Raw genomic sequence first — 12,710 nt, 5'->3', positions numbered from 1 at the left:
TACTCTTTCTACCAGTCCATCCCCCACAGTTACTACCTCTTGTACCACTAGCCCCTCCCTCCTAGATTGTAAGCTCCAAGGAGCAGGGCCCTCCTATCCCTCTTGTATTGAACTGTATTGTTGCTGTATTGTCTCCCTTTATATTGTAAAGCGTTGAGCAAACTGTTGGCGCTATATAAATCCTGTATAATAATAATAAATAAAATGTTTTATATATTTCACGCTATGGTAGTGTAGCGCTCACGCCCGAAGAAGCCACTGGAATTGACGGGCACTTCTGTCCTTACTTCAGTGATGAACCATATATATTGGATCCACAGCACACCAGTACACCTTGTGGAAGTTTTATAACAGGTTTAATAAGACAGGTAAAACTCTGCAAATAGACTGCAAATTAACTTGGAAAATAGCAGTTAAATGCACTGAATACACAAACCTTCTAGAATTGGCAAAATAACATCAATAAACACAATATTCATGTATATACATATATACCGGTATAGCTAAAGATCAGAATTAACCCCCTGCAACTATAGCAGCAATATGTCCCCAGCTAAACTGACATCTCTTTAGGCTCAGTCCCAAATTCACTTGTATACTGTGGGATTGTAACACTGTGTGAGTCTATATGTTGCACAGGCCTGTGTTAGTGAATCGGTGGAGCGCTCTTAAGGGGCTGACATGTCACTGGTTAGCAGTTGCTCACGATATCCATGAAGAACAGTCTCCAGGGTTAACTCCTTGAAGGGATGATGACTGGGGCTCTGTCTCTCTGGCTAGTTTTTTTTCTGTTGTCAATTGTCGGTGCTGCACAATCTCTGAGGTGCCTCACCTGGGATGGTCACACGCCTCCTCTGCGATTTCCAACACTCTGACCTCTCTCTTTGTGGTGGGAGATGTCATTGCTGATGGTAACTGCCGTCACAGGTGACTGGTAACAATGATCACAGTTTCTGCTGACTTCAGCTGCTGTCAATAACTGTTGTCCTTAGCAACCTCTGCTGTTCTGGAAACAGTGCCAGTGTACTTCAACAGCAGGGGCTGCAGACTAGCTCTCACATGTCCTCTGCAAAGGCACACGTAGCTCTCCCACCCCCTTCCACCTTGCAAACTATCCTGGTGCTGTAGTCTTCTGCAGTATAAAGTTACATTGTCTGCCTCTGTAATGAAACTGCAACTCCCACAAACACTCCAGGACTTCTGAGAGCTGAGCCAATCAAATCCTTTCTGACATGCAGTCTTAAAAAGGAAACAGCAATGGCCCCGCTACAGTAGTAGACTTCCATCTCTCCCTACATTTTGTGTGAGACATTTAAAAGGAAAGAGTGCAAATGGCCCAAGAAGAAGGCTGATTGTGGTTATCCAGGATAAGAAGTGCTGTATGACTCACCTGTGTTGGTAGTCATATAAATCTGGTGAGTGTTCTGTGTTTATGGTGGAGGATTTCGGGAACACTATGGCACTGATTGTTGGAAATGGAGCACTTTTCTGAGCAGGGACACTTTAATAAGTTTGAAGGCATTGTGCATTATACTGTAAATAACTGAAAGCACTTGGACACTTTATATGCACAGAGAGACTTTATTGAAGCACAAAGGACACTTTATTGAATCATATTGAATTTTTATTTGAGGATACGAGCATTGTAGAGAATATTCTTGTTTATTGCACATGTTTAAACAAAAACCAATAGCGTTGTATAAAAGATAGAGCATTTATAAGGGCTGATAAGATTAGTGTACCACTTGGTACAGTAGCTGTGGTGAATTAAGGGATCACATCCAAAGCTCTGGTTCACATTTTCAGCATGCAGTATAGTTTTGTGAAATCGCAATGAGAAAAATTACTTAATTTTGGCCCCTAGATGGTGATGATGATCTAATGCATTAATCTATTACAGAAAATACAGGGAAAATCTGCACAGCCTGCCCAAATGCATTTATTTATACATTTATAAAGACCCTCTTTGGTATATTATATTATGCTTTCTGTGCTGAAACTGTTATAATAATTAGTAGGTATTATTTTAACATTATTGCTTACAGTATATTTGATTATGTAATGTTGTTCTAAAACAGTAACTGATATTTTAAGTTTGCAAGTCTGTATGTACTTGAAATATTCCAACCTAAAGTCTATAGAATTATTGTTTACAAAGTATTGCATATGTCTTGCTAACAATGTTTGCCTTTTCAGCAGTCAACTATAATGAGACAGGTGTCTCCATATGTGTCAGTCTAGTCTTTTCTACCATCTGTGAAGAAGGAATTCAAGTGTATAAGCTGCCCTACATTCCCTCAGGGACAATTACACTCTTTCCAAGTCAACAATGCTAATAAAAACAGCTCAGTTTCACTTTAAATGCTCAGGTAATTTGTTAGTCTATCTAACTTACTGCCCTCCAGCCTGTAAATTGACAAGCAATCCATCAAACTGTGTATGCAACATAAATATACAACAACAAAAAGAGATGATCTTCATTACAATAAACACTATGGATCATCTCTAGAATAAGAAAAGCTGATGGTGTATTTTCAGTTTTCCTGAACCAAATAGGTGTAAACTAAGCTGTATTTGATTCATAAACTTTGTTCTTTTTAATTAATTTTAAACAATACAAAAGTTAAGAACCTACTGTATTTAAAATAACATCAATACTCCTCAATTGTATGATCAAACCAGTATTTCAAATGATTCTTGATGGTAGTAGCAAATGATTGTTGAAGGGATAGATCTCAGATCCTTTGCTGCAAAGATCTAGCATGGTCTGCTTTATACAATGCTCAGAAAAATTAGAGGAGCGTTTTTTTTATCCAAGTATAGCATCAAGTCAATTAAACTCTTGGGATATTGATCTGGTCAGTTAAGTAGCAGAGGGGGTTGTTAATCAGTTTCAGCTGCTTTGGTGTTAATGAAAATAACAACAGGTGCACTAGATGGGCAACAATAAGATGACCCCCAAAACAGGAATGGTTTTAAAGGTGGAGGCCACAGGCATTCTTTTTCCTACTTATCTTCAACATTATGCTGCCTGTAACATCATTCAGCATGACTGTTCTGGTGGTGGGTCAGTGATGGTCTGGGTAGGCATATCCATGGAGAAATGCACAGACCTCTACAGGCTAGGCAATGGCACCTTGACTGCCATTAGGTATCGGGATGAAATCCTTGGAGCCATTGTCAGAACCTACACTGGTGCAATGGGTCCTGGGTTCCTAATGGTGTACTACAATGCCCAGTCTCATGTGGCAAGAGTATGCATGCAGTTCCTCGAGGATGAAGGAATTGATACCATTGAAAGTCCCCCACGTTTGCCTGACCTAAATCCCAATAAAACTCCTCTGGCATATCATGTTTGGTCCATCCGACACCGCCAGGATGCACCTCAGACTGTCCAGGAGCTCAGTGATGCCCTGGTCCAGATCTGGGAGGATATACCCCAGGACATCATGCGTCATCTCATTAGGAGCATGCCGACATTGTCAGGCATGCATACAAGCACATGGGAGCCATACAAGCTACTGAGTACCATTTTGAGTTGCTGCAATGAAATTTCAGCAAAATGGACTAGCCTGCTGCATAATTTTTTTACTTTGATTTTTGGGGTGTCTTTGAATTCAGCCTTCTGTAGGTTGATAATTTTAATTTCCATCAAACGATGGGGCATCCTTACATTCCTAACACATTACCCAGTAAATATCAGTATAGATATCCAGCATTATCTTTTTCCCTATTGAGATCTGATGTGTTTTCAAAGTGTTCTTTTAATTTTTTTGAGCAGTGTACTTATGCCCATACAGCATAGAAATCACATATGTCTAAATTATCTGGATCCTATGCAGATTCTAATTTCATGCAACCACTGGACAATACACCAACTTCTTATTTGTAATACTTTAAAACTCTCTGTTGCAAATACTGTGAGTTTTAACAAGTAGTTCAATTGCTAAGACAAAATGGGGTTTATTTACTAAAGCTGGAGAGTCCAAAATCAGACTCCCTTCTGCATAGAAACCAATCAGCTTCTAACCTCAGCTTGTTCAATGAAGCTTTGGCAATGAAACCTGGAAGCTGATTGGTTTCTATGCAGAAGGGAGTCTGATTTTGGACTCTCCAGCTTTAGTAAATAAACCCCAATGTGTCATTTATGTCTTAGGCTATATTTGTGTAGTTTATTCCTTACAGTAATCCTGTACCAGGGGAAAATAATACAATACAATGACAGCATTCTGAGTATTATGCTTTTATTATACATTTTGTTTACATAGAGAACCATAGGAGCCCCCCCACAGAAAGAACTTCAGAATAGAGAGATGGGGCCTAGGCATGTGCTCTCCCACCGCCCACAATACAGTGCTTGGTGACTGGGAAACCCGTCTTCAGGCCTGAGTATTGTTGTGTGGGGGGTTCAGTGATTTTAAGGATGTGTTTAAAGCTGGCCATACATGGGTCACAATTTGACTGGCTTGGCAGGAACCAGCTTTAACATCTGAAAATACTGACTTTTAAAACATTTTTGCATTGGAATCAGGAGCGGACTGACCATTTGGAAACTTGGGCACTGCCCGAGGGCCCGGGGTCAGTAGGGGGCCCTATGAGACGCCCCTGGTACCTTTTTCATAGGCTTTTTTGAGTTTGGGCAAAGACACAGGGGCCCCATGATCCCCTATTGCCCGGGGGCCCCATGAGTTGTCAGTCCGCCCCTGATTGGAACACTAAGTTGGGCAGAAGTATTACAGTAGATATACTGCATGCTATTGCACTTAATGGTGCCTGTTCTACAGTGCTTTCCATTAACTTATATTATTAAACCCTGTGCAGGCTGACACTGATATTCATTTAAAAACCTGAATAAATGAAAAGCATATTTTTTTAATTAATGCAAAAATGCAAACAATGCATTCCCTCATTCTACATATTTTTCAGTTGGCAACTGGGAATGTCCATGGTGTAAAATGGACAACAGCATCACCTTTGCAGGATAGAATGTTTTTTTTTTTTAAAGTTATTTTAAGCATACATGTATAGGCATTTTAGAATATGTGTCAGCACCTGTGGTAGTGAGCCCTTGTAGATAGTCAACTTGGGGTTCCCCAGGGCGCGGATTCTAAGCCCTAGACTGCTTCTTCACCAGAGCCCCTGATGGTGGGGATGCACTTGCAGCAAGCTGGGACCAGGTCACGGCCCCCGGGTACGCCCAGTTGAGGATGAGGAGACCACTCGCAGGAGCAGAGTACAATGGGAGGAGACAAACGGAAAACCAATAGACTAGCCGAGGTCAGGACAGGCGGAGAACATGCACAGTCAGAGAATGAAGCCGGGGTCGGTAGGTAGGTAGGTGAGCACAGACAAACACACATGAGAAGGGATCAGGAATAGCACTGCAGCAAGGAGGTAAGAACACAAACAAGAAACTGCAGGCTAACTTGTGACAGTAAGTAGTGTTATCGGTGTGTGTTCAAGTATTGAAAATTTGTATTTTATGTATAGTTTATATAGCCAACATCTAAAAGAGAAAAATCTGTACACCTTAAACTATTAGTCTTCTAAAAAAATACACAATGCAAATTTGGAAACTACAGTTTTGCATGAATCCTTGGCTGATTTCTTTACACATGTCCTTAGATGGCTGTGGCATAAACTGCACTCAACTTAAGGTGACTTGACTAATCTTATACACGGTTTTGATGACTGTGCTTTCCCATTATAAACTGGAAATGTGGGGATATGAAGGACTCTCTAGAGGCTAGTTACCTGTGAATACAGACATACAAGTTAAGGAAATTTTCTCTTTGATTACATGGGAACAAACGTGTTGTGGGAAGGAGTATAGGAGCAATCATCATAGCCACTTCCTTGTGCCACACAGTGATGTGTTCACATTTGCTGCTCTTTTGTTTCAGCCATATATGATAAGGATGTTTTGGGAAGTTAGGCATGCATGACCGAAAACAAGTCTTACACATTTTATGCCTTCAAAAACTGGCACTTCATAATCACCTTGCTTTTTGGGAAATAGTTAAACATGAGTCATGGTGCAAACAACAAAAGCAAAGCTGAAGACATCCTGATAATTAAAAGACAACTCATTGAATATTCTTTCCTCTGCTGGCTAAAATTCATTTCCTGCTTATGAATGAAGGAAACCAACACGATTCAGCAGAAAGTCAAAGGTTTGGACAGCTGTGTGTGCATGTGTGGGGAGGTGCAGCAAACAGAGTCTATTGCAGTAAACAGAACTTCAAACTTCACAAACAACTCAGCAGGAAGGCATTTGACCAGCAGACTCACAGATGTAATAGCAATGTACAACGGAGCAGGTCTTGCGTGTGTTGACAGCCTGGCTGGTCTGTACCCAAATGGGGGGATTCCAGGAAGGAAAACCTTCTCCTACACTACCAAATCCTCAGAAATGAGTGCTGAGCCCTGAAGCCAGTGCCTTAAATAGACTCTGCCTGACCCAAGATGGCCAGCAGAGTCAAATGGTGTAGCAGCATCAAACCAACCCAGGAAACATGTTCCTCCTGTCTTCCTCTCCCTTCTGCAATGCCACTGTGGTTGAGCGCCACCTGAAGTGGAGAAAGTAGACTGAACCTGCCGACACATAGGCAAAAATCTTTTCAGTGTAATACATCTGCTGAAACACATGTGCAAAAGGACCTTTAGAAAGACACTGGGACAGCAGTGGATGAACACAGTATCCTCTATGAGCAAAAATTATTTTCCCACTTTAAGCATGATCAGAAAATTTAAGACAAAAATCTTGATTGAAAAAAAGTTTAAACCCCTCCCCCCACAGATTTGTCATAGCTCTTCGGTGTACAGACAAAGTCATCATGACCTCTCTCATCAAGCACTACTTCTGCTACCCACAATCCCTGTCTCTGAGTTTCCTCTTACATCATTTCCATTTAAAACATCCCAACCCAAGGGTGGTGAAGCATTACAAAAGGCTTCTTCCATGTACAGTATAATCCACTCAATATTGCAACAATAATAAAACATTTTTCATTTTTATTCACACATACTGTGTTTATTCAAATCATTTGCAAGGTGTTAATGCTTGCGGGGACATTCCCTCACATATGCAGGCTTTTCTTGCTGTTTAGAAGTGCTGCGCAGTGTTGTGCCTTCATGTCACTTTTTTCCACTTCAAGTTTATCAAAACTGGTGCACTCAGAATCTGGTGCAGCTCTGCATGGTAGCCAATCAGCTTCTAATTTTAGATTGTTCAATTAGGCTTTAGCAATAAAACCTAGAATCTGATTGGGTTTTATGCAGAGTTGCACCAGATTATGTATTCTCCAGTTTCAGTAAATAACCCCCATTGCCTGTCTGCTTGAAAACACATTGAACATCCACAGTGCTCCTCATAACCATTTGATTATGGGTAGACCTTAGGTCACATGAGTTAGCAGCCATCCTTTTAATTCATGGCACTTTGATTTGGCAATGCTGAATTTTATTACTACTTAGCAGAGAGTGCCTTTCCAGGTATATATTCCAAATGAATGCAATACTGCTAGTGTACTTATTAAATGATTGTTTCTAGCCACCTTAAAGTGAACCTGTGCAAGGCAAAGCAACTGGCAACCTTAATGGCAGCCCCACCAACTCTTTATACTTATATGGTCTCTCTTTAGCTACTTCGTTCGGTCACTAATAATGCTGAAAGAAACCCCTGTGTAAGTACCAATTGTGACCTAAAGCTTACAAAGGGCGTAGGCCTTCCTCTTTTATCCCATGTGACAGTAATGAGCCCCTATGCAGCCAATCACCAAACACCAGTGTTGGGATGTTGGAGGAAGAAAAGTTAGTCACATTCTCCACCATAATACATTGGGTAGTGCTCCTTACTCCTGGCAGGTGGAGTGTAAAAAACGGTACAGTAAAGTGAGTTTGTGCAGCTGGTGAAGCTACCATTAAAATTCCCTGCATGGGCAAAGCACATTAAAGTCACTTTATTGTATTGATATGTTTTATTGTGGTCAATATTCTACTAAAAAAGACTCTTCTGCTTGAACTGCAGAATACACATAAAGTGCTACTGAAATCTGAGAAGAAACAAGCAGCGTGCATAAGTGGATGATGGATACGTTTGACTTGCACAAGGTTTGTTAATACAAAGTTTTCAGCATCATACAAAATGAATCTGTTATCTGAGATCCTTGATTTTTCACAGGATATGAATCATAATTCAGCTGTCTTTATCTGACAAGGTCAGAATTTACCACAATGCTATGGATGAAAACATTAGGCTGAAGTGGCTTGATCATGTCTTAAATCAGCTGCTGCATAATTTTAGACATGAAATCTAATTCTGTCACAACTAGAATACCTCTCAGGGTGATATGACAAATAAAACTTGCTAAAACTTTGAATTAAAGTGCACAGCAGAGAACAAAACCATAAATACTTCAGGAATGTGACAGATAATTAATATGAATTATATGTGATTGAGTTTTCACTCAGAAGCTATCACGTGGTGAAATGCAATGCAATGGAAAAACAAATTTTTCTCTCTGCATTTAGAATACAATCTTAAATTAAAAAAGAAAAGCATACAAATTTATTGTTTCTTAAACACCTATTTTAAAAAGCTCTTGACTGTGTCAATAGAATAAATAAGTGCAATGTCATCTTTAATTGCACATACTTGTAAACGACCTGCACGAAATAATCCAGCTTGTGTGTGTTAGAAGGAAATATACAGAATATATTTCCATTGAATATTGAATTTCATTGAATAAACACGCATACTGGACTTGCAGAAGTGACAGCACATACAGTATACATTTACAAAAGCCATGGTATGTCACAACTGTTGCTCGTGAATATTGCAACTTAACCACCTTCCGCCCGCCCTATAGTACAATGACGGGTGCAAGGTGGTTCTCTCGCTCTGATAGGACGTCATATGACATCCTATCATTCTCACTGTGCATGCGCGGCTCAGGGAGCGCGCAGCGTGGCGATCGCCGGTCCGCTGTGTCCCACGGACACAGCGGATCACGGAAAGAGACGAAGATGTCGGCTCGGTCATGTGACCAGCTGTGTCCAATCACAGCTGATCACATGTAAACACGGAAATGCCGGTTATCGGCATTTCTCTCCTCTCGAGCTGTCACGCTGACAGCTCGAGAGGAGAGGAGAGCCGGTAATCGACTTTCCGCAGAGGGGACATGTACACAGATCATCAGTGCACTGATGATCAGTGTGCCCTGATGATCAGTGTGGCCCCAGAAGTGCCACCTGTCAGTGCTCATCAGTGCCACGTGCCAGTGCCCATCAGTGCCACGTGCCAGTGCCCATCAGTGCCACATCAATGCCACATATCAGTGCATACCAGTGCACATCAATGCCACATATTAGTGCCCATCTGAGCTGCCTTTCAATGTCACCCATCAGTGCCAGTCAGTGCCACCTATCAATGCCAATCAGTGCCACCTATCAGTGCTGCCAATCAGTGCCACCTATCAGTGCCAGTCAGTGTCGCCTATCAGTGCCAGTCAGTGCCGCCTATCAGTGCCAGTCAGTGCCACCTAACAGTGCCAGTCAGTACCGCCTATCAGTGCCAGTAAGTGCTGCCTATCAGTGCCGCCTATCAGTGCTATATATCAGTGTCATGTATCAGTGTTATGTATCAGTGCTGCCTTTCAGTGCCCATCAGTGATGCCTGTCAATGCCCATCAGTGCAACCTACCAGTGCCTCCTCATCAGTGCCCATCACTGCCACCTATCAGTGTCCATCAGTGCAGCCTATCAGTGCCCATCACTGCAGCCTCATTAGCGCACATCAATGAAGGAGAAAATTCACTTATTTACAAAATTGTATAACAAAAACTAAGAAAAAACTTTTTTTTTTCAAAATTTTCAGGGGTTTTTGGTTTGTTTAAGAAAAAATAAAAATCCCCAAGGTGATTAAATACCACCAAAAGAAAGCTCTATCTGTCTCAAAAAAAATGATAAAAATTTCATATGGGTACAATGTTGCATGACCACGCAATTGTCATTCAAAATGTGACAGTGCTGAAAGCTGGAAATTGGCCTGGGCAGGAATGGGGTATAAGTGCCCTGTAGGCTAGTGGTTAAACAAAGGAAATTGTTCCAATGATGCAACTTTTGTTTTGGATTGTCAGGGTTAAATGAACATTTTTTTTTCCTTTCCTAGATTAGTGACCTTGTACTGATCCCCTCCAGCTGCTTCGGATGTTGACCCCTCACCCTGAAACACACACAGTTTCACATGAAAAAATAATCACAATACAGAAAATTGAAGTTAAGTTAATTGTTTTGAAATACAGAATCGGTCAAATAACGGGAAAAGGTAAAACATAAGAAATATCTGGTGCAGCCAGGAACCTGTCCAGAGACATAATCAAAACTGTACTGACATAATCAGAAACATGTCCACAGAGACACAATCTGCACCATATTGACAGAACAAGAAACATTTCCACACTGAAGCAATCAGAATAATACTGACATAAGCAGAAATTTAAAAGTATAATTGTCACATACCTGTGTCTTTTAAACTGTAAAGTAAAAACTATGAAAAAAAACCCAAAACTAAAACCCAATATGTAAGAGTAAATGTTTGTCCTTCCCCCACTCTTTCTAATAAACTTTGCAGACATGCACAGTTGAAAGTTTTACATCTAAAGTGATTTCCACATTGTCAGGGATACATTATAATGTATATTGTGTGCTTGGTAACATGGTGGTGGAGAGTGCAGTTTACAGAAGACTGTCATATTGATTGATATTGATCTGCAGTCTAGGGCAGATTAATTTTTCATCAGATGTTGACATCACAGTGCTGGCACTGATGTCACATGGTAAAGTAGCTCGAGACCAGCTGTCAGGTAACCAGTGACAGCAAGGAACTTCTAACACTGCACACCAGTCAAAAACATTTTTTCTACAACTAAAACCTGTAGGTGCCAAACTTCTACTTCTTCCATGGACATTTTCTTTTTTATTAGATCATATAGGCTTTGATTATTGTATACATGGGGGGTTAGTGGACAATTGTGTAAACTTGCACTGGCTATTTACTTTCTTTTTTTTAACAAATTTACCTAGACTCCTAAAGTAAAAAGCAACTCCCTGGGCTCAAGCAGCAATTTTTCTGCATGCTTAGGCAGCATTTTTTGTTATCAGGCTTAGGCAGTGCTTTCCTAGGATTTCCTAGGAATAGCAGGACGAGAGGTAGAAGTCCTGATCTGTGAACCAATGCTATAAGGGTTTAAAAGAAGAGTGGCATAAGGTAGCAGTTTCTGAAAAAAATTATATATAATATGTTGATTGTATCTGCTATGTCAGTTGTAGGGGGAGGAGCAAGAAAAGGGGAGAGTTAGATTTTCCATTTCATGCATTCAGAAGAGGAGAAATAAATCCATATTGACCACATATATTTAAACTTATCCCAGGAGTTTGACTCTAATTTCAGAATTTCTTCCATTCTCATTATATCGTTAGCTGCATTGATCCATAATATTAGTGGAATCATGAAAGTTTTCCAGAAAGCAAGTGTCAGTTGACTTCAGCAATTAAGAAGTACCTCAGAAGTCATGAGTTTTGGAAGCCTAACATACCATAGATATCAAAGCAATTTCTGGTGAAGAAAATACAGACTCACCATAGATTTTGTTGTATAAATGTCAGCAAAATAGTGGGTAACTGTCCATGCTGTGATTGCACTTTGCAGTGTCCAACTTCGTAGGTATTGTATGCTGTCCAGATTAAAGGATTTATATAAAATACCCAGGTAAACATAAAACTACTTAAGTCTTCAATATTGTAAAGAACTTGTAGAAACATTTATAATAAGCCCTAGACACAAATATGATGGCAGAGTGGGTCTAGATCCTCCAGAGATAAAGTATTTCTATTTGTTCTACTCTTTTACTGTAATTGAAGGTTAGCAGAGAAGGTTTTTGTGTTTTATGTTCCTTCACATCCATTTTGACCGCTGCAAGTGCCTTCCTTCTGGCTGCAGTGGCTCAATATGTCCAGGCTGCTCCAGAGCTCTCCCTCCAGGGAAGGCTTTTCAGCACACAGTTCCTATAGAAAAAATCCCAAAATAAATAACTCACTAAAAATGTTGGTACAAAATATTTATCACATTCCCAGACCTCACCACCTCCAATGATTGCCCAGCTGATACATAGTCATAACAGATAATGCCAACCCCTCTGACACAGACTACTGAAACATGCTAAACAATACAAAAGCCCAGCATGATATCATCCCCAAAATTTATCAAAGCAACAGGTGTGTAAAATGACAGCTTCTAATAATATATATCATGTAAATCTCAAAGCAAATTTCCTTTGCCATCATAGCATTGCATTCGTAAAGTTATAGATAAACACAGCAGTGACCACTGCAAAGACATCAGCCCAAAGAATAATTTTTACAGCACTTTCAGCACAAGAAAATCATAAGACACTGTAAACTTTGGGGTTGTGTAGATCCAGTGAGTACAGTCCACACCCAATATTGCCATTTACGGGCTTGTAGGCCCACTTTTGTTTAAAAGAACGTTCAAACAAAGTTCCAGAAAGCATAATTCATGGGTTTCCCATGCAGGGGGTTTCACCATTAACACAAAAATGAAATATCCATTTTAGTAAAGGAATAGATATTCAGCCTCCTGGCTTACATATACAGCAATGCTGCTCAGACCTTCCACTTTAGGCTCTTAT

This window comes from Staurois parvus, unplaced genomic scaffold (genome assembly GCF_062004578.1).
Source record: "Staurois parvus isolate SC_StPar_1 unplaced genomic scaffold, SC_StPar_1.0 ptg000071l, whole genome shotgun sequence".
NCBI classification, from domain to species: domain Eukaryota; kingdom Metazoa; phylum Chordata; class Amphibia; order Anura; family Ranidae; genus Staurois; species Staurois parvus.
The sequence above is the reverse complement of the archived record's forward strand: the minus strand, read 5'-3'. Positions refer to the sequence as shown.